Source organism: Diachasma alloeum, unplaced genomic scaffold (assembly GCF_001412515.2).
Source record: "Diachasma alloeum isolate Michigan unplaced genomic scaffold, Dall2.0 Dall_scaffold_01144, whole genome shotgun sequence".
Classification (NCBI taxonomy): Eukaryota; Metazoa; Arthropoda; class Insecta; order Hymenoptera; family Braconidae; genus Diachasma; species Diachasma alloeum.
In genome coordinates this window covers 86598-108926 of record NW_021681254.1, presented here as the reverse complement: position 1 = coordinate 108926, position 22329 = coordinate 86598, and the positions used below count along the sequence as shown (strand labels likewise).

Below are 22329 nucleotides of genomic sequence, written 5' to 3'. Positions count from 1 at the left end.
ATCATCCGGTCGGGCTCTGCTCAGTTGTCTTTTAATCGCAGCATTCGAGTTCCCGCGCTAAGCATCAAACGTTCAGCTATGGAGATGATTTCNCTGTTTTCAAGGAAGGATTATCAGAGATTGATTTTTTTTTTAAATTCGTGTCAGAACTTAACTCAGAAATGAGTCAAGTTTTATTAATTGAAGAGTTATTTATTGATTCATTGAAGAATAAATCTCATGCAACTTCATGCGAGATGCTCATATAAGATCTAATTAAATCATCCGGTCGGGCTCTGCTCAGTTGTCTTTTAATCGCAGCATTCGAGTTCCCGCGCTAAGCATCAAACGTTCAGCTATGGAGATGATTTCATACAACAGTCCTGTGGGGTGAACCAGGCCCGACTCATCAATAGCTGCTGTCCACTGGTACGGAAGGGATTCATCAATTCCCGTGGCGATGATTGCACGATTACAATCCTCACAAGATCTACGAGTGTACCTGGCCACCCACCCTGCAACGTAATATGAGCCACATTCTTGCATTCGAGTCAGGTGGTAATTATCCACTTCCAATCCTTCGATTTGGTCAATCCTTTCAGCCACTTGTTTGCTTTCTTTGGTGCATCCTCTCAAAACGTCAACGTAGTAAGCTTCTTCATCGGCGTACGAAGAATTTTTACTAACTTTCAAAAACATCGCCACGGCAAGAAGGCGAAATTTGTGACGTAGGCGAACCGCACGAGGATGCATGTCACCTGATCTAGCTTGAGAGAACAGATTCTCATAAGGGCTGGACCCAAAGCGACTAGGCAGGAAGTATTCCATTTTCCCAGAAAGGACGTATTCTTCATGGAAATTCAAAGTGGTCAATGTGGCCAGTTCAATTCCACGTTGTATGGGTTTTCGATACGGAATACGATGAAACATGAAATTATTATTCACTTACGCACCTCACACAAATAACAATCGTTCTATGACACTTGATCACTCGGTAGCAAATCACCGCTTTTTTCCAGTCATTTTCGTGGCTTCTCAATTTTTTTCAAACTGGGAAGGGAGAAAAAAACGATAATTATCCCTAGAAGATGCTTTGCAATTTATAATTGCACACGATTTAACCATTTTGCATGAATCAACTCGCACAGACTGTTCAGATCTATTGGAGTACGTTTTGGAGCAGAGATAAACAAATAACATTTGCGAGATATTTTCGCGCGAAAAATAAATATTGTTCAACATTGGACAAAAATGCATTGTCATTTTATTTTTAATTCTATTACATTGAGCAGTGATTTCACTCTCATTCTTGGTAATTATTTTCAGTAAAAAACGAAAGAATTCACATATTATAAGATAAAAATCACCCCATTAATGAAAGAGTGAGCGGGTCATTGACTATTAAGGAAATAGTACATGAAAAACCATGAATATATTTGCATTTTTTCATTTTTCTTCGCATTGTATATGTAAATTTCATAGGGGGCTAATTATTTTGACTTGAAATATAAATTTCACAACGTTCCCTCCAGTGAAATCATAGCTAGTGGTGGGAGACTCAAGGAGATGAGGGGAAGTATAAATCGACCAGAACGCCACACTCTGGCACTCGGGCGAACTTGTCCCCTGTTTCCTCGCTTCATCATACCTGTCTCTATCATACCTTATTATTGGTGAAAACGAGCGCCGCTATCGGTAATTAGCGGTCCCAATCGACCCATAAGCAGACTAGTTACAGAGAACAATTATTACCAAAAATATTAATACTCCATAAATCACTTTAATTCTTCGGGAGTGGATATTGTACCTGTACCAGTGTAGTACATGTTTTCAGTTTGTACCGTTTGTAACGTCGGTAACGTCTGTAACTCAGCTCGTCAACAGTTTGCATTTGCACCTAACCTGCGCGTCCAATTTTTCATGTTGATATGTTCCTGGTCGATATGACACTGTCCCAACTGCACTAGAGGACAGAATTTTCCTTCGTAGTTTGTGATTCTCAATCGTGAAGGTACGTATCCAATCGCGAATTTCATTATTTACAAAAATGGAATGTTTAATCATTTGTTATTGTTGCATGTCAGAGATGTAGTGATATCACATTGAGGAGAATTTTCAAAATATTTTTCAAGCTCAAAAAATCCTCTATTTTCTCCATTTGAAAAAAAAATTGAAAAAACTATGCTGAGATGGAAAAAAAAATTATTTTAATAAACAAACATCAGAAAATGTAATTGAAAAAATAAATCATCTGAACCTGTCAATGTCAGTTTCCAGCTGTTACACTTAAACAGTTTCATTAATTACGTAATTATCACATAAAAGAAAAACTCTTTTTTCTTCAGCTTAGGAAATCGTCTCATTCTTCCTTATCAATTTTTTATAAATTCTATTATAAATAGCAACATCAAAATATGAAGCCTAAAGATATTCCCTCGACGTTCCAGGGCTTCAGAGTTACTTCTGGCGTTCAAGGGGTTGTCCTGAGGGTTCTTCCAAGAAGATTGAATATTATTAAAATTCTTGAAGAGAGTCCCAGAGAAGCAAATGAAAAAATAAAACAGACAAATAAAGAGGAAATGAAGCTCAAGGCTCCTCCCAAAACTTTCGATAAACTTATCTAATTTGTTCTCTTTAATTCTGCACTGCAAAATGATCTATTGTTTAGTGCACTCGGAGCAGAACTAGGATTTCTTCTTTGGGGGAGCACGCTTAATTCCCTCGCACTTCCAGTCCATCCATTTTAAACAGCTTTCACATTCGATAGCATCTTGGTGTAATTCACCAGAACAACGACCACAGTACCATGGTCCTTCCTGTTTTTTTTTCAAATGATTTTGATCAAGGCCTTTAAGGCGTCTGGGTCGAAAAATCCGGTAAAATTATTCAAAATAACTACGTCACTAGTTAGTGGATCGTTTAAAGTTGATGGAGTCAGAGGATCAATATCCTTTTTCCCAATTTTATATTCTCCATTTAAAATATTTTTCACAATTGTTGGAGCAATAATGCCTTCCAGGATCTGTACTAACTTTGAATACATCGATTTTTTGGCGAATTTGAGTGGCATTTGTTCCTTGGGAACCCCCATTGCCGTTTTACGTCCTTGACTAGGTCTACCTCGACATCTTTTTTTTTCATCAAACTTTATCGTGTCCAGGCCTACGTTACTGGCGTTGGTCGTGGAGTAGGACGTGTGATGTTGCGTTATAGATTTCGATAAGTCTAAGGAGGACGTGGTCTCTGGAGCAGTTTCCAAAACCACTTTCAACTCATCAAGAGCATTGGAGAGAAGAGGTGACGATACAGAAGAGGTGTCTTTTTGAAGACTCCTCTGTTTGGAAAAGGTCGAATCTGCAGGTTTTTTCATTCCTGGTAAATCCTGTTCAAATTCTATCGACTCAAACAATGCATCAGGCGATGGTAGAAGCTGGGCAGTCTTGGATTTTCGATCGAGAATAGTGACTGCAGCTGAGTTCACTTCTTGAACAGTGATTGTTGTGGGGGGTGGAATGAGATACTCTTGACTGGAGTTTGATGAGTTCACCGAGGACGTAGTCTCTGTGGGAGTTACTGCATCCACTTTCAATCCATCAGAGGCATCAGGCAAAAGTAGAGATACACCTGTTCTCATCATCTTCTCAGCTCCATCAATCGTGGGTGATGATAGTACCTCTTTTTGGACACTGGTTGTGGAGCAGGGCATGACAATCTTATGAATGTCGTCTGATGAATCTACAGAAGATTTGATCCTTGATAGACCATCAGGAGGATCAGAAAGAACAGTTCTCTCAGTCTTCTCAAATGTATCAGCTGAGAATGGTGATAGCATCTTTAGGTCAGAGCTGTCTGGAGAAGTGTCAGCTGAAATCATCTTCGATATAGTTCCCACTGCCTGTGCTTTTTTTTCATCTGCTGCCTGATTTGGTACACTGGGTCTTGGTATTTCGGGGGCGAGTTCAGCTGTTGGTCTCAATAATGTTGGAGATGAGGAATGACGTTTGTCAATGTTTATTGGAGATTGCGGTGGTGTTAAATGCTACGAATTTTCCAACATTGTGTTACCTGCATAGTCGATCTCTGAGAAATATCTCCATTTGAAATTGGATGAATTTCACGTCTCATTTGCCTCGGTAAAATTGGTGGGGATAAACACTCGGACACTGGCGTTGCTGAAGTAGTCGTCCTGTCTGACACGACTGGAGTCTTCGTCTTGGAAAAATTCCTATTCTTTGAAGCAGTCGGTTCATCAATGAAGCTGTCATCCGCGCCACTCAACAAATCTTGTTTTAAGATTTCAAACGAATAATTTTCGAGGTCCTCAGCCCTGACTACTGGCACATTCAATAATTCTAAATGAGAAATAAGATGTGACACTTGATACCCCTTCGCAGTAGGATCACCAGATTTTTCAATCTCCTGAGAGATACTATTGCTTTTTGAGGTTGAAGGCTTTGGTACTGGTTCGAAGGCTTTGGTGAATGATTCAGGATGAGATCGTGCAGGTTATCACCATCATTATTCGATACTTCTTCAGAGTTCATGTGTTGATTACGCAATGCTCGTTTTTTCTCTAGTTCTTGTTCTCTTCAGTTTCGACGGCTCACGATTTTTCCTCACTTGGGAAAGATGTTTTTGAACACTAGCGTCCTTCAACATATAACAAATATATAAATGCAAACTCAGTCCTTCTTTCTCCTTCTTTCGTAACGCACATAATAATATGTATATAATATAATAATAATAATAATAATAATAATAATAATAATAATAATAATAATATTATAATAATATGTATAATATATATGTATATATTTTTAATTTGGAATATTCTCAGGTGACTTTCAATAGTCATCAAAATAATTGAGGGTTCAAAGCATCCCATTTGGAAATAGTAGAGAAACGCAGCGCAGTTGCTAGATAATTCGATAGGATTTTCATTGAAAATCCTATCTGATTTTCGTCTATTAAACTCTAATTACAAAATGCTAACAGAAAATAATTTTTGAAAAAATGAATAGGAATATCGGCGGACTCAAAATTGCTCGTGGTTAATTGTGCCAACCATTCTCCGAAATTTATGCACAATATAAGTCGAAAATAATTCTCTAGCAAATGCACATTTTTGTTTCCTAATGATTTTTTCTATTCCTGAAAAGCTATGGAATTCCCTAATAGACTCGTTAAAAAATTTTTGGGGAAATTTCAATATGCATTCAATAGGATTTTTAAACGAAAGCTTAAACGAACCAACTAGTGGTGGACATATTCCAACTTTTTCCCCGGAAAAGTAACGGATGGAATTATTTTTTTACATAATGTAAATTCATCAAAATAGAAAAAAAGAAAAAATTATTACATCTGTTGGGGCGTGGTTGTGGTCGACGTTGAAGGCTTTGATTATCAATTTCTTCTTTTCCTCTGTGACGTATTGTCATTAATACGTCAGTTATTTGTTGAATACAATGTGACGTATTATGAATAATACGTTACATTAAATTTATAATGTGGGACGATGAGAAAATAAATATGATTTCTTTCAAATCATATTTCTTTTCTCATCGTGCAGGAGCAGAGCTCAGCACTCTCACGGTGCCATCTGAGTCCAGCTTCTCGGTAAAGAAGCTGTTTGACTGTTCTATTTGTGTGTCAATGATGACACTTAATTGTCTTAGTGTTTCGGGACCGTGAGACTGCTTGCTCTGCAATTTTAGGTCTTGAGCGTTTTACAAAGACTCTACAAGGGCAGAGTACGATCGGGAGCAGAGTCGAGCGGACCTCTAGCTCAGGCCTTCAGCCAAAATCGAGTCGAAGTCCCTAGTCGAGTCTCTTAATAACGCGTATACCAACCCATAATTAAAACAGTCGTGTATTTTAAACCATCAGTTAATATACCATACTTTTACCGATAAATACGCGAGTGTTTATTGAGAATGTCACCAAGTAATATCCCTTCCTACCTTTCCTAACATCCCTACGAATGAGCCAATTCCCCATGAGCTCACCGCCGATGTTAGCTGAGGATTAGGTGACCATACAAAAGGAGTACAGTGCAGGAATACGTGAAAAGGTGTTGTGAAAAGGAGATTCCTCTCACTGATGGTAATAGCCGAAGGAAAAGGACTATCATTCACTGAGTTTTACCTCCGGGTAAAACTCATAACGCTACACCTCTGTAGACGTTCTAAATTGGATGAACGCTTCACATCCGGTTTTCTTTGAACTGAACACAAATTTCAATGTTAGATAAAAGAAAAAATTATAATAAATTCCCGATTAATTTGATACGAAAATCAATTGGTGAGTACTCACGTCGATGTCCGAATTTTCCTCCCCTTGGATTCGAATTCACCCCTTTTTACACACCCAAAACAACTTTCATCATATCCAAGGGCTTCGTTACATGGGTGTCCAGCAACGATCACTTTATTTAGACTTGCACTCGTTTTTGTGGACATTGGGTACCCTGTAGTCAATGTCCAGCCATCCATGAAATCTTCGAATTCTTCTTCTGTTCTAAACTCTATTTTGATAAACTTCAAAATCCATTTTGTGCAGAACGTCAACCCCTTAGTGGCACGCTCGATAAACTAATAAACAAACACGCAAAATCATTGGCAGATCCGTCCTCAAAACGTTTTCTGCGAATATTCAACTCTTTGACCTAGTACTTTGACTTTCAACTGCGTGACCTACCTGTGCATTCAATTTTTTTGTAAATGATAAATTTTACATGTCCACTAGATGAAATTCCGCCCAAGTAATCGTATTGAACGCGTGTAATCGACCTGATGATGACGACAATTAACTGCCACTATCGGACCACGAGTTCGAAACTGAATTTTTGTTTTGACGCAAGCTTACAAATGTCCCCGCTGTGACGTACAGCGCTGTCGGTTGTTTTGAAATATTTGAAATTGTGGACGGTAGGAATACTGGAAACGATAGCAAGCTGTAACTCTCGTGCGTTGTTATTGGGTCCTGTACGCCTCCCCTCTTTCAACTTAAACGTAACTTAGACTGGTATTCTCTTGTTGTGGAATTTTTTCACTTTTGTGGGAGCATTCCCGCCACATAATAAAGACCTATTCCGTTCATACTGCTTTTTTTTCGTAACCGAAAGTACTGAATTTAATCGACGCAACATGACGGAGATGTGGATTCCACAAGTTGGGGATTCATTTACGAGTTTTAAAGAATTGGATAGCAAAATGAATGGCTACTGCGATAGATCGCGCTAGGTTTTTAACAGAGGAAAGATTGAGACAATCCGGAATTCCCGTCGTCAGGGAGTGGAGAATGAAAAAGACTTTGTTTATACGTATGTCCATTACGAATGTTTATTTTTTGGTGAACCACGAACGAATGCAACAGAACGAGAGACCAAGTAAGTACTACAGTGATTCTCTTCTCTGGGCCTACTGTTTGTCCCTATTAAGGTGAAAAAACGACAGAAAACTTATAGAACAGTCAATAGAAATCCAATAGAATTGTCTAGCAAATTGGCTAGGATTTTCTATGAAATTTTTTAGTTCGTAATTTCGTACTCCTCCACTAATATAGACATCTAGAGTTGGACATCAACTGATTTTCCCCCATTATTTACAGAACGTTCAAAAGGAATTGTCCTGCAATTGTAAAAACGAGACTCAAGGGTAACAAGACTGGTGGTAACCGAGGTCAATTTGGAACACGAAAATCACGAAGGCTCTGAGGTAATACTATCATTTTTTAATCAATGTTGTTATAAGGATGAATTGACGTTCATTTCTCTTTGACTTTCAGGAACATTATCATATGCTGCCAAAGAATCGAACATTATCACCAAAAAGGAAAAAGCGCATTTTTGAGGAACTCGAGATGGGTGCCAAATCACAATTAATAAAAAATGATTTGGCAAGCAATCATAACGTCTTCACGACGAGTAAGGACCTAGCCAACATAAAAGCATCTAGAAATAAAATCAAGGATCCAAATAGCTTAGAGACATTTGTAAAGATGCTGGAAGACAAATATCGTGAGTAAAGTAAAGAATTTTGGTTCGCGAAAATTATCACCCCCAGAAAGGGAAAAAATTTAACTTAACCATTTTTAATTAATTCATTAAAAAAATCTATCATCAGCTAAGTCAATTAATTAATTGAAATTAGTCAATTTTAATTTTTGTCATTTCTGGGGGGTGACAAAACTTGTGGGTTGTCTTTTGGGGAGGAGGGGGGGGGGTGATCCACTTAGCTGAAGATAGATTTTATTCCAATGATTAATTCATTCATTAACATTAGTAATTTTAATTTTTTCCATTGGTGGGGAGTGAAAAAACATGAGGGATGTCTGGAGAAGGTCTCCCTTTTTTCATTAGTTTTGTCACCCTCAGAAGGCCAGCTATCTACTTAGCTGATAATTGATTTTTTTTCATTAATCAATGAATTAAAACAAGTTGATTTCAATTTTTTTCATTTCTGGGGGATGATAAAACTTGGGGGTTGTCATGGGACGGTCTCCCTACTTTTTAGTAGTTTTGTCATCCTCAGAATGCCAGCTATCTACTTATTAGCTGATAATCGTTTTTCTGTGCATTAATTAATAAATTGAAATTAATTGATTTCAATTTTTTTCATTTCTTGGAGGATGACAAAACTGGGGGGCTACCTTCGGAAGGTCTCCCTCTTCTTTATTTTTCATTTTTGTCACCCTCATTTTTTTTCCCATTAATTAATGGATTAAAATTAGTTTATTTCAATTTTTTTTCATTTCTGGGGGGTGACAAAACTTGGGGGTTGTTTTGGGAAGGCTTCTCTTTTTTTAGTAGTTTTGTCATCCTCAAAAGGCCAGCTGTCTACTTATTAGCTGATAATCGATTCTTTGTCCATTAATTAATGACTTAAAATAAGTTAATTTCATTTGTGGAGGGCAACAAAAATTGAGGATTGTCTTGGGAAGGTCTCCCTAATTTTTTTGCATTTTTCGCCACTCTCAGAAGGCCAGTCATCTGCTTAGCTGATAATAATAATTTCCATCATTCACAGATTGTGAAGTGGACATTTCAACCGACGAGAATATGGTCTACAAAGGATTGCACTTTACTAATAAACAGATGAAAGATTCCATGTCTGCGTGGCCAGAGATGCTCTTCGTCGGTGACACATACAAACTATTTAATAGGAATTTGGTGCTCTTATTGTTCTTAGTAGTGAATAGCATTGGTCGAGGAGAACTAGTTGGAGCAGCTATAGTGAGTTCAGAAGACCAAGAGGCTCTCACCTGGGCTATTCGAACTTTCAGAGAACGTAACGCTACAGCATCTGAAAAGACAAAAATTATTATGACAGACAAAGATCTGACAGAGAGAAATTCGTTGAGAGCAAACTTTCCAACTGCTCATCTAGTGTTGTTTTATTTCACACGATGAAAGCCCTTGCACAAGCACTACGCGACCAGAGAATAGCCTCGGATATTATCGAAGCGTGTACGCCAATTCTCCGTAAGTTAGTGTACAGTTCATCTAATGAAGAGTACGATGAATGGTACGATAGGCTCAACGTTGTAGCACCAGAAAGATTCAAGAACTATTTCAAGACGAATTGGCATGCTATTCGAACTCAGTGGACACGTCATCATGTGGCAAAAGGAAATTTTAATAATTTTACCAACAACCACTTGGAGAGTATGAATAAGCAGATTAAGCAAATCTGCGGTAAGCACCAAACACTATGTAAATTTAGAGAACAGTTTTTTGCGTTGCTGCAATCGAATAAGCAGGAGACCAATTTTAAAATGGTCATGAATACTTTCAAGACGCCCACAAAAGTATTTACTGGACATTGGAGTGAAGATGCAATTCAGTACAGTAATTACCTGTGCGATGAACCTTTTGCCAAAGTTAAGAAACAGATGGACCGATGTGAAGCCATTAACCTGACAGTTGTGAATGCTAATACTAAAGAATGCTGCATAAATTTGAAAACAAACATCATCACTGCCACTCCTACAGATTGTACCTGTGAATTCCACAATTCATGTGAGCTGCCATGCCGGCACATATTTGCCATTCGCAAATATTTTAAGATGCCTCTTCATGATCACCTACTATATGCAAACACTACATAACTAAAAACGATTTAGCGTATCTCACGGCTGTAACGATGAACGATCAAGTTGGGAGTTCATTGGTGCAGGCTGAGAATTTTGAGGGTTTCTTTCAAGCTGATGCCTTTCAATTTTTGAAAGAATCGATTAGCGAGAAGCTCCACAATAATTTCTGGACATGTAATGTATGCGAGACTACTAAAGCAGATTCGTTTGTCGAATGTCCAGGATGCTTACGGAGAATACATCGCAAATGTACGTCCCTGAAGAGAAATTCATCGAAAAAATGGTTCTGCTCACGCTGTAAATAAAGAAATTTTAAACAATCTGCTTGAAAAAACCCTCAAAAGCCTGAGGACAACCCCTGGAACCCTAGAAGTGTCTCTGAGCTCCTTCAGAGGGACTCGCATGCTCAACATAGTGCAAGACATCTCCAATGTCAATCAGAAACCCTGTGCCACCAAAGAAGACTCTGATGAAACTTCTGACGACTCTTCCTCTGATAGCAGGAATGATAATATCAATTTTGTGAAGTTGACTAACTCAGAAGAGGTTCCTGGAACCTGGAGGCAATGTCTTTAGGCTTCATATTTTGATGTTGCTATTTATAATAGAATTTATAAAAAATTGATAAGGAAGAATGAAACGATTTCCTGAACTGAAGAAAAAAGAGTTTTTCTTTTATGTGATAATTAAGTAATTGACGAAACTGTGTAAGTGTAACAGCTGGAAACTGACATTGACAAGTTCAGACGATTTATTTTTTCAATTACATTTTCTGATGTTTGTTTATTAAAATAATTTTTTTTCCATCTTAGCATATTGTTTTTTAATTTTTTTTTCAAATGGAGTAAATAGAGGATTTTTTGAGCTTGAAAAATATTTTGAAAACTCTCAATATATAGATTGATTAAATATAAAGATTTTTGAGAATAATTTCGTGTCTCTGAATGGATAATTAGGATAATTAGGTAATTGATTGAACGGTTTGAATGGTAACGGTGTGGAACTGAAGGTGAACACGTGAGGAATTTTATTTGTGAAATAATATTTCTGCACGTATGTTTATTCAATTGGTACTTTAATACTCAGAATTAACCATTTAATGATTTTTTAAATTTCATTCTGGGACATGATGAACTATTTGACGATGATAATATACAATCCAACCATTTTTCGTCATCTTTCCTCATTGGCAATATAATTTCATAACAATCGTTTTTGTTGCGACACAAACAGTCATTTTATTCATTTGATTGATCAGTTTGTATGTTATTATATCGTTTGTTTTTAAAAATATTTCTAAAGGCATAATTTCTAAAATATTTCTTAGACTAGTCAAATAAGAACTTTTATTTTTTCTTTTCTTCAAAGATTTCTTTTAGTACGTAAAACTCTCAGAAACTGAAAACCAGACACTAAACACGAAAATGAGTTCAATATATTTTTCTCTCTTACAAAGACACCATTCAACTTGACGAGAAATGTAACAGTTTATTTCACCACAGTCAGGTCCTTCAGACCTTTTGTTACTTTGATGACAAACACATGTTGGAAAACTGTCTGGACCCATGGGCCTTCGCCACACTGCGAAGTATCCCTACTCCTACATTTCTTTCTCTCTCTTTTTCTCCTTTTCCGATGCATTTTTGTCAATGCTCTCTTTTCAACTTGTATGAAAAACAAAACCTTTATTCAGCCAAGAAAATCGTCCACTAGTTGACGACAGTAACCGAGCAACCGTGATGAAGAACACTTCTCCGACTATCCAATTTTTCACAGTCAAAATATCTCAAATCCGAATTTAAGTCAATTTGTTAATCAAATTATTTTTTAAAACAATATTTTTAGTGACCTTTGATTATTAGTGTTAAGTAGAATGTGTACGACGATTATTTTGGATTATCAGTGTTTTTTATCAAATGGAGAATTTATTCGTTGACCATGTGAAACTAAGTGAAATTTTTTTGCATTTAATCTAAAAATAAAAAAACATTATTTGAGTGAATTGAAATCAGTGTCTCAAGTTTTTCTTAATTAAAATTCCCCTTCATATTCACCTTCGGTTTAAGAAAATTTGGGATAAACCGTTTTCTTTTTCAGTTATTCATTAGTCATAAATTATTTTGTTAATCGTTGATTATTTCAGAGATGAGTAATTTCAGGATCAAATGGTGATTTTTTCTTTTAATTCATGAAAGTCTCTTGTCATTTTATTTATAGCATTCAACTCATTCACTAGAAATTCACTCAAGTAGAATTTCAAAAACACTCATTAATCGTTACTTCTTCAAGTAGTTCAGTAATAACAAATTAATTAAAAAATAATGAATCAATGAATGTTGAGTCCAGGGCAAACTGCTGAGGCTTTTTTTAAATCAATCGTAATCACTAATAAGAAAAAAAGAGAATTGTGGATTGATCATTAGTAAGCACTCGTGTGCAAAAAATCACCATTGAAAAAAAAATCACTTTCAAATTTTTGAATTTCGATCATGATTTAAGCTGGAGAGGTTATGAAAATAGCAGTCACGGTTTGGAAGTTACTGGCAAAGGATAATCTAGGAACTTGTTCGAGCGACGGGAAGTAAAGCTGGGGACTTTCCGTGATTGTAATACAGACACGGTTAGCTTCGTTAGCTTCCCCCGAGACCTGTGACTCCAATACAGTCACGGATTGACTTCCCGTGATCCGTGTATGGTGTATTTAATCACTCCGAAAGAAATTTTACGTTAGAAATGGAATTGATTTTCTAATCGATAATTTGCCTGTTAGAAGACTTCATGAATGAAAACAAAAATAGTTTATTGATTTATCAAAAATTTAATTTTTTCATGCTTGAGAAGAATTTGATACAGGAGCTCTGGCAAAGTCAAGTAAAGAAATATTACGTTATAAAATGCCCCTGAAGTTTGCAGACAAAAATCTTCAACAGAGCATATCTGGTGAGGAAATTGAACAATTAGAAAATTTCAAGTCTCAATTTGTCGGGCCTGACAAAATCTAATCGTGATGGTGGCTACATATGTGAAGAAATAAATTACGGGTTGATTTCTTCGAAATTTAACTATGGAAAACCATTGACACGGAATATCTGACTTCGGAATTATTTTATTGAAAAAAAACATGGTCACGATTTTCATTCTACGATATTTCGACGTGATTTTTGTCCTTTTTTTTCTAGTCTTATCAGTCAACGTTAAATCCGCTGTAGAACATTAAATCTTTGGCAAGCTTCATTATTCATCCAAATGATCCGATTGAAAAAAGAAAAAACATCACGTTTGAAAAAATTATAAATCTGGTCGTGATGTTTCTTGTTTTTTGTAATAAATGTTTCATTAATGATATATGCAATGTTTTTCACGAGGATCAAGCATCACGAAGATTATGAGGGGAGGGCCAAATTTTACACGGGTAAAAAATTGGGACGGTTACAAGTATCACAAGAGAATGGTCAAATTTTGCAAGGCTCAAACATCACAAGAGTCACGAGGAGTCAAAATTTTAGGAGGGTCACAAGGGGATGGTCAAATTTCACAAGGGTCACGAGGGTTATGAAGGTCACAAGAGGGTAGTTAAATTTATCGAAGGCCAAACATCACGAGGATCACTAGGGGATAGTCAAATTTTACAAGGATCAAACATCACGAGAGTCACAAGAGAATGATTGCACTCCAGGAGAGTCAAACATCACAAGGATAACGAGGGGATGGTCAAATTTTACGAGAGTCGAATATCCTGAAGGAAATTCTCGGATTTTCTAGAAAATTTGAGAAAATGCTCGGACTTAAATATTCACACCTTATTTTTATCATTCTTTTTGTCTTCACATTTCTCTGAGACTAAATTTCTCGTAAGATTTACAACGCAATGATTAAATTTCACGAGTGTTGAATGTGACACCCTTGTGACTCTCGTGACGGCCGTGAAGTTTGACCATTCCTTTGTGACCCTTAGGATTTTTGACCCTCGTGAAATTTAACCATTCCCTTGTGACCCATATGTCCCTCGTGAAATTTGGCCATTCCCTTGTGATCCACATGTCCCTCGTGAAGTTTGGCCATTCCCTTGTGACCCACATGTCCCTCGTGAAGTTTGGCCATTCCCTTGTGATCTACGTGACCCTCGTGATGTTTGACCAGCCCCTTGTTACTCTCGTGACCGCCGTGAAATTTGACCATCCTCCTGTGAGCTTTGATGAAGTTTGACCATCTCTTTGTGACTTTTTGAAGAAAAATTATTTTTCCTATTTTCTAAGTTTTATACTCACGAGACCGAGACGATACTGGAAATTTTGATATTTTTCGAGACCGAGGCGAAACTGTCGAAAGTCTCGTCTCGTGCGCAGCCCTAAAAAGAAGAAACTCACGGGAGAGTTTTCAAGAATAACATATATAAATGTCGATTTTTAGGAATATAATCATTTTTGTAGAAGATATCCGATGTTGATCGTATTTATTTTCGTAATTCCATCATTTTTGATAGAAATATCGAAGACATCGAAAATAGTACATTACGCAACTAGTGCGGAAAGCAGGCGGTTACTCACGAGGGCGGCGCAGCCGCCCGAGTGATACCGCCTGNTTCGTGACATAAAATTTTGTTCAGTACTTGTGGGGAAATTTCGTCCTTAACGTGTGTGGTTACATCACTCGCCTTCGGCTCATGCTGTAAACCCCACACACGTTAAAGACGAAATTGCCCCACACGTGCTGAAATATACTATTATATGATACGTGCGTGTAACCGCATGGGATACCTGTAACCGTCTGCTTTCCGCACTAGTTGCGTAATGTACTATTCACGTTGAGTTTTTATTATAATCCAACGTTTCATTTGTTTTTTGTCCCAATCTACGTATCTTCCTCGTAGATATCCTCTGTTGATGTTTTCCCTCGTGGAAAACATTGCATATATCATTAATGAAACATTTATTACAAAAAACAAGAAACATCACGAGAAGATTTATAATTTCTTCAAACGTGATGCTTTTTCTTGTTTCGATCGGATCATTTGGATGAATAATGGAGCTTGCCAAAGATTTAGTGTTCTATAGCGGATTTAACGTTAACCGATAGGACCAGAAAAGAAGGACAAAAATCACGTCGCAATTTCGTAGAATGAAAATCGTGACCATGTTTTTTTTCCAATATAAAATAATTCCGGAGTAAAATATGCCGTGTCAGTGGTTTTCCATAGGTAAATTTTGGAGAAATCAACCCCTAATTAATTTATTTACATATTCAGCCACTATCACGATTAGATTTTGTCACACCCGACAAATTGAAATTTTCTCATTGCTCAATTTCTTCATCATATAGAAGAAATGCTTTGTTGAAGATTTTTGTCTGCAAACTTCAGGGTCATGTTATAAATGGGCTCATAGGGGTTGATTTTCTAATCGATAATTTGCCTTTCAAAAATAACCACAAACTTTCATAAATAAAAACAAAAATAGAGCGATGTGAAAGAATATACAGAATCCAATGGCTGAGGAAAACTGAAATAACCAGGCAGATGATGGAGATATTTAAAAACATTAAACCTCATCTGACGTTATGCTCTCTGAATAATCAAATCTGGTTTGTGGATTGAAATTTTTATGAATGAGACAACAATCACTCTGTTTACCCGTTGAAAAAAAATATAACAAATTGATATCAGAACATATATTAATGGCTCCTAAAGGACGCTACGTAACTCAGAAAACTTCCAAAATCACGTATCTCAAGATTTCGTTCTAAACTCAAGTATCTCACGTGTATTGCCTAAAATTTTGTATCTCAGAGGTGATGACAGAAACCAAGTATCTCAGTGAAAATTCAGAAACACGTAACTCAGGAGTTCTTAAAAGTATGAATAAAATTCAGAGCTCCCAATCCTATGCTCCCAAATTGTTACAGTTTTTCTTGTCGCTTGAGGAAATCGTTCATGGTTTCTATGAATCAAGCCTATCAATCTTTTAAGAATCAGGATTAGCTGATCCCTAGTTACTTATTCATATAGAACACTAATATCGAAAAACTACTATGGATAATTGGACAATTTCTCGTAGATATTAATGAATAGAGTGGCAAAGAACCAATTAGTGAAAATGAATGGGTAGTTTCAAAATGATTCACCAACCCCTTCATCGCCCAACTACATAAAAAATTAATGTTAAAACAAGTGAGATGACAAAAATTTACCAATTACTGAATTTATTGAATATTTGCAAAGCCATAAGAGGTTTGGATTCCTGTCAACTGACGACCGGTATGAAATATTCCCCAAACAAAGAAGTATAGGAAAAATCCGTAGGAATTCTATCCGAGGAATTAAGGTGTTTATGGCGTGGTCAGGATCAGGGTTCGAAAAAAAGTCAACAAATTGACGATTTTTTAAAATACATTCTTTGATTTTTTCAAAACCGCTATGCAAAATCTCAGATAGCTTAAGAGAAAGGGTGCAACAGGAATTTTTCTAACGGTGAAGCTATTGAGTGGCGTTCAGAAGTAAGTTTTAAGTGTATTTGAAGTTTACTTTGAGTGGGTGTAAGGTACATTTAAGCCACCTTTTTGCTGACTTTAAAGACACTCAAAAGGCAAACATCCCTAGAGAATTTTCTGACAGTATATATAAGGCCGGGAAATTGTTGTTTTTTTGAGTGGATTTAAAGTTTACTTTAAATCAACTTTAAGTACTGGGATCTCCGACGGAGGCGTGGCTTAATATAAAGCCGTTTTGTGGCGAAATAGAGAACTAGCACGGGCAGGTCGAACGGCCAGATGCACACGGAGTTACACGCTAGCCCTCATTTTTACATTTTTCTGTTATTAAATTGACTGTCATAAAATGAAAGTTTCTATTCATGAGATTTGTACATTTGCTGATACACATCCGAGAGCCAAGAGTTTTTGTGGTGAGAGAAGATCAGGGTGACGGAACGGTTGATCATTACGTAACTGTATTTGTAAATAGAAAATATTCAATTAATAATAATTAAAAGAGAAGATTGATGATTACTTAATAGTATTGAAAAATTGAAAATATTCAATTATTGAAAAATAATAGGCGGGACCGTCGATAATTGTTCCATCAACGGACAACAAAAATGGAATATTGTTCGATTATATTATGAATAATGTCTGAAAATAGTTATTTTCAGTGATCAGTAGTATATGTAGGAATTATTCAATTACGAACAAGCAGACGACCGGAAGCATGCAACCATAGATTTTTTCAATCAGCTTTGCATGCATTGATCGAGGTAGAAGCCATCGATAAGTAATTCAGAAATAAACTGTTTAAAAAAAAACTCATGACCGTATAAGGCTGAAATTTCGTACAGAATTTGTATAAAGTATTACTATCTATCTATCTTAATCTCAGTGTTTTTATGGAATGGTTTCAGTTATTAATATTCAATATTCGAAAAAGTGACCTTCGCGAGGGAGTCGGTCAACAACCACACTTACACACATTTTCGTCAAAATTCATATTTTTATGTTGCAGACTCATAGGGTAAGCTACCCAGTAGATGGACATTGCCCTATAGATGAACAAGCGACTTTTGGATAGGAAATTACACAAGAAAATATTGAAATGTGAATTGTTGCTTTGAATTTTCACTAACTGTTGTGATTCTTAACCTCCTTCTTGAGTGACGATTTTTTTTCGATCAATTTTTTTTTTCAATTGCTAAAAAATAAACATCCATCTACTAGGCGGTTTTCTTAGGCGTAGATCTACTGGGCAGTTTACCCTATACGATATACATCACCATATATATCATATGTGCCAAAAATGGCCTTCTCCGGCAAAAGGTCGTATCCGCCAGAATATACGACATTTTGCTTTGAGGAAACCGATAAAACTGAACCCAAAAAATTAAAATATCTCGAGTTTAGTTATCAATGGAGAAACGACCTTTTACTTTTGATGAAGTTAGAAAAATGTCTTACCTAAAGCGAAAAGGTCGTATGTCCAATTTTATATTTTGTTTGCACTTTGATATTTTACTCATTTCTCATTACAGAAATTAGAATATCCTCCTAGTCATTGAGAGAATGAGGAATATAATTCCTTTACGCGTCGAATGATCATGCGCCCATGAATTCACGATTATTAATCATCATAATCTGAAGAAGTTTCAAATTCCCTCGAAACATGGTTCAGCATACACTGATAGAAAACGTGGATTGGCTTTAGAAAAAAGTTTCTAAATTTTAGAAACTGCGGTTTCTAACCTTCAATTTTCTAAAATCTAGAATTTTTTTCTGTTTTAGGAAAAAATGGTTTAAAATTAATTCCCATTTTGATTATTAATTTCAAACGATTTTGTTCTAGCTCCGTTACTAAATATACTCAATTTTGGAAAAAATATTTTCTAAAATCTAGAGAATTTCTTCAATTTTTGGAGGGGGTATTTTGCAGAGAGCGGGCGGAGGGGTTATGAATTGAGAATTGACAACCAAAAAAATTGAGTCGGTGAGTTTTTCCAAAATATCTTCGAAACTAAGGGAGATAGCGAATGTTTACTGAAAATGTGGGGGAGAGGGAGGTTTTATTGAATTCTCGATGTACAACCCTCCCTCCTCACCCTTCCGCAATTTTTCAGTAAAAATTCGCTATGTCTCTTAGCTTCGGAAATATCTTTGAAAAACTCATCGATTCTATTTTTTTCATTGTGAATTCTCAATGCACACCTCCCACCCCCCAAATTAATGACGCGATATACATCATTATATACATCATCTCCAATCGAAATTCGAAAATTTAGAAATTGAACGATGGCTATGCTTCTATTCGGAAGCGTAAATGTTTCCAAAAGTAACAAAACGAATCAACGCATATTAAAAAAACATTTCCTCAACAACAAGCTTGATCCACACGCCCTGATAAGCGCTCAAAATCATGAATTTTCCATGCAAGCTTTAAGAGGAGTTTCCTCCTCTGTTTCCTCATTGATTCTGGAAACAGATCATACTTACATATTTGAATCACCGGGCAACAAACACTCGAACAACAAGTTCCTGGTAAATTCCTTTGGACTCATTGCCATTCCAATTTTAGGAGCACTTTATTCACAGTATAAACTTGCTGTTCTACTCTTTCCGAAATTCCGTGTGACGAAGGATAACTGTTGTCTCAATTGATACACAATCAATCAGAGTGGGGGGCCGTACTACCGGGACAATAGAGTGGGGATCAAATTCACACGCTGACAAGAAAAGTCATAAAATACTTCTGACAATGCAGATGAAACAGTTTTGGAGGATGACAATGGATGTACCGCTTTTTCAGTAGTTTTTTGAAACCATTTTTTTACAAAGATTTTGAGTTTTTCCCTGTGAATTATACTATCTGGAGAATTCATAAAGAGCTAAAATGTAGTGAATATTGAGAATAAAAACCATTCCTTTGAAACATTGATTACCATACATCAAACCTATATGAAAACAACTTCATTAACCCTCTAATGGTCTTAAAGTGCTCTCCACGTCGCCGTTTCTCGGTAAGAGCGCGCAGTCCTTTCTCCGAGCCTCAAGTGGCCTTTCGGGGCCAAAAAGCATTAGAGACTTCCACACTCAGACTGTTGCTTGAAGAAATATACAGATAATTATTGCGGAAAGAGGATCGGAATTCTTCCCATTCATGAACATTATTTCATGTGTTATTTAATGTGTTCCTTGCAAATGGAGGAGGCGATCCCGGCAATTTTAATATAAAACAGAGAATCGAATGAATTTAATTTTATCTAATTTGAAAGATAAATTTAGAAGAGAATATAATAAAATAATATAACATAATTTTATCTAGTTAAAATGTTATCTAGTGCGCTAGTTGAAGAAAATTGAAGTAAAATTAAAGTAAATAAGAACAATCTGACTCTCTTGTATGCAACTTTTTTGTTCGTGATTCCCCAATGAACAGTTCCTCAGATGATTCAACCTTACCAATCCAATATTAGTAGAAACTAACGATTTGAAGAAATAAATAATGAGATCGATCGAAAATTTAGCGTGGACCTCTTTTTTTCATCATCGAAGTGTAATCAAATTAGCATTAATTACCATTAATAATACAAAATGTAATTATATAATTTTTCGTCGAGTTGCTCAATAGCATAATAATTAAGATATCTGCTTGTTTCATTACTCAGTAAAAAAGTAATGGATAATCATCATTTCGTGAATTTTTTATAACTATGTAATGCGGAATTTTCAATTTGGTTACTGATTACATTAGTAATGAGTATTCTCCACCTATCGATTACTCATTACATAAGTAATTGAATCTCTAGCTTTTCGATTACAAATTACTTAATTATTTACCAGAAAATATTATTTGATAACGAGTATTAAAGTAATCAAATATCGGCTTTGATCAATTACAAATACATTTGTAATGAAGAAATCAATACTCATCATTACCTGGTACTAATGTAATGAAGTAATACTAATTGACGATTACAAATTTGCCGATCCCTGGAGAAGATTTACAAAAATTTCTCTCCACAATTCCGATTGTTTGTGGGTGATTGAGGAACAAGTGTTCCTTCACTCAATCTGCCTCAGATTGAGTGAATCTGAGGCAGATTGAGTGAAAGAACACTTGTTCTCTTCAGGTGAGTAATTACTGAATTATCGTGTTGAGCTCTGGCTGTAACTCAAGAAATCAGAAATATATTTCGTCATATTTTTTTCAATTCATAAATTTCCAAGCTAATATTGGAAATCGCTTTTTTACTTACATGGCAAAAAGAAATCCTCTTCAGTAAAATGTAAAGAACAAACTCTCATGGAATTCGACACTTTTTTGCCCATTCTCAATATTTTAATCCAAGCTGTACGTCTATCAATAATTTCTTCTTCACCGAACTTATTAATTATTGTAACTAAATTTACGTTTTGGCGAGGAAAACGATAAAATCTAACTTTTGAATTACGACAAACTTTGCTGTTCATCCATAGATACTGTAAAACGTTTTATTCTTGTTTTTGCTCTCCGCAAACTCCATCAAAATCAAAAAAAGCTTCGATTATTGCAAAATATCGTAATGATAAAAACATTGAGCGAAATGATGTTTATTCTTGCGAGAACAGTTCTGGCTCCGAGTTCAACCGGCTAGCTGACAGCCCTTACAACCTGCCCGAACTAGTAGTCGATTGAACTGCTAGAGTCCGTGTGTATTTGCAAGAGATCCGAATACTCCCTAACTTTGAAACAAGACCAAGCGATTGTCGTTTTTTTGAGTGGATTTAAAGTTTATTTTAAGTCAACTTTAAGTATACTCCCTAACTTCGCGACAAGGCCTGGCAATGGTCGTTTTTAAAAAGTGGATTTAAAGTTTATTTTAAGTCAACTTTAAGTATACTCCCTAACTTCGCGACAAGGCCTGGCAATGGTCGTTTTTAAAAAGTGGATTTAAAGTTTATTTTAAGTCAACTTTAAGTATACTCCCTAACTTCGCGACAAGGCCTGGCAATGGTCGTTTTTAAAAAGTGGATTTAAAGTTTATTTTAAGTCAACTTTAAGTATACTCCCTAACTTCGCGACAAGGCCTGGCAATGGTCGTTTTTAAAAAGTGGATTTAAAGTTTATTTTAAGTCAACTTTAAGTATACTCCCTAACTTCGCGACAAGGCCTGGCAATGGTCGTTTTTAAAAAGTGGATTTAAAGTTTATTTTAAGTCAACTTTAAGTATACTCCCTAACTTCGCGACAAGGCCTGGCAATGGTCGTTTTTAAAAAGTGGATTTAAAGTTTATTTTAAGTCAACTTTAAGTATACTCCCTAACTTCGCGACAAGGCCTGGCAATGGTCGTTTTTAAAAAGTGGATTTAAAGTTTATTTTAAGTCAACTTTAAGTATACTCCCTAACTTCGCGACAAGGCCTGGCAATGGTCGTTTTTAAAAAGTGGATTTAAAGTTTATTTTAAGTCAACTTTAAGTATACTCCCTAACTTCGCGACAAGGCCTGGCAATGGTCGTTTTTAAAAAGTGGATTTAAAGTTTATTTTAAGTCAACTTTAAGTATACTCCCTAACTTCGCGACAAGGCCTGGCAATGGTCGTTTTTAAAAAGTGGATTTAAAGTTTATTTTAAGTCAACTTTAAGTATACTCCCTAACTTCGCGACAAGGCCTGGCAATGGTCGTTTTTAAAAAGTGGATTTAAAGTTTATTTTAAGTCAACTTTAAGTATACTCCCTAACTTCGCGACAAGGCCTGGCAATGGTCGTTTTTAAAAAGTGGATTTAAAGTTTATTTTAAGTCAA

The 22329-nt window shown here is 36.0% G+C and overlaps 1 long non-coding RNA gene across 1 annotated transcript; it reads left to right on the top strand.

Annotated features, from left to right (window-relative positions):
* Positions 1-7266: 7266 nt before the first annotated feature.
* On the top strand, positions 7267-7852 carry LOC107045964. The gene is made up of 3 exons (XR_001461499.2): positions 7267-7366; positions 7588-7694; positions 7765-7852. It is a non-coding gene; the product is annotated as an uncharacterized LOC107045964 (long non-coding RNA).
* The last annotated feature ends 14477 nt before the right edge of the window (positions 7853-22329 follow it).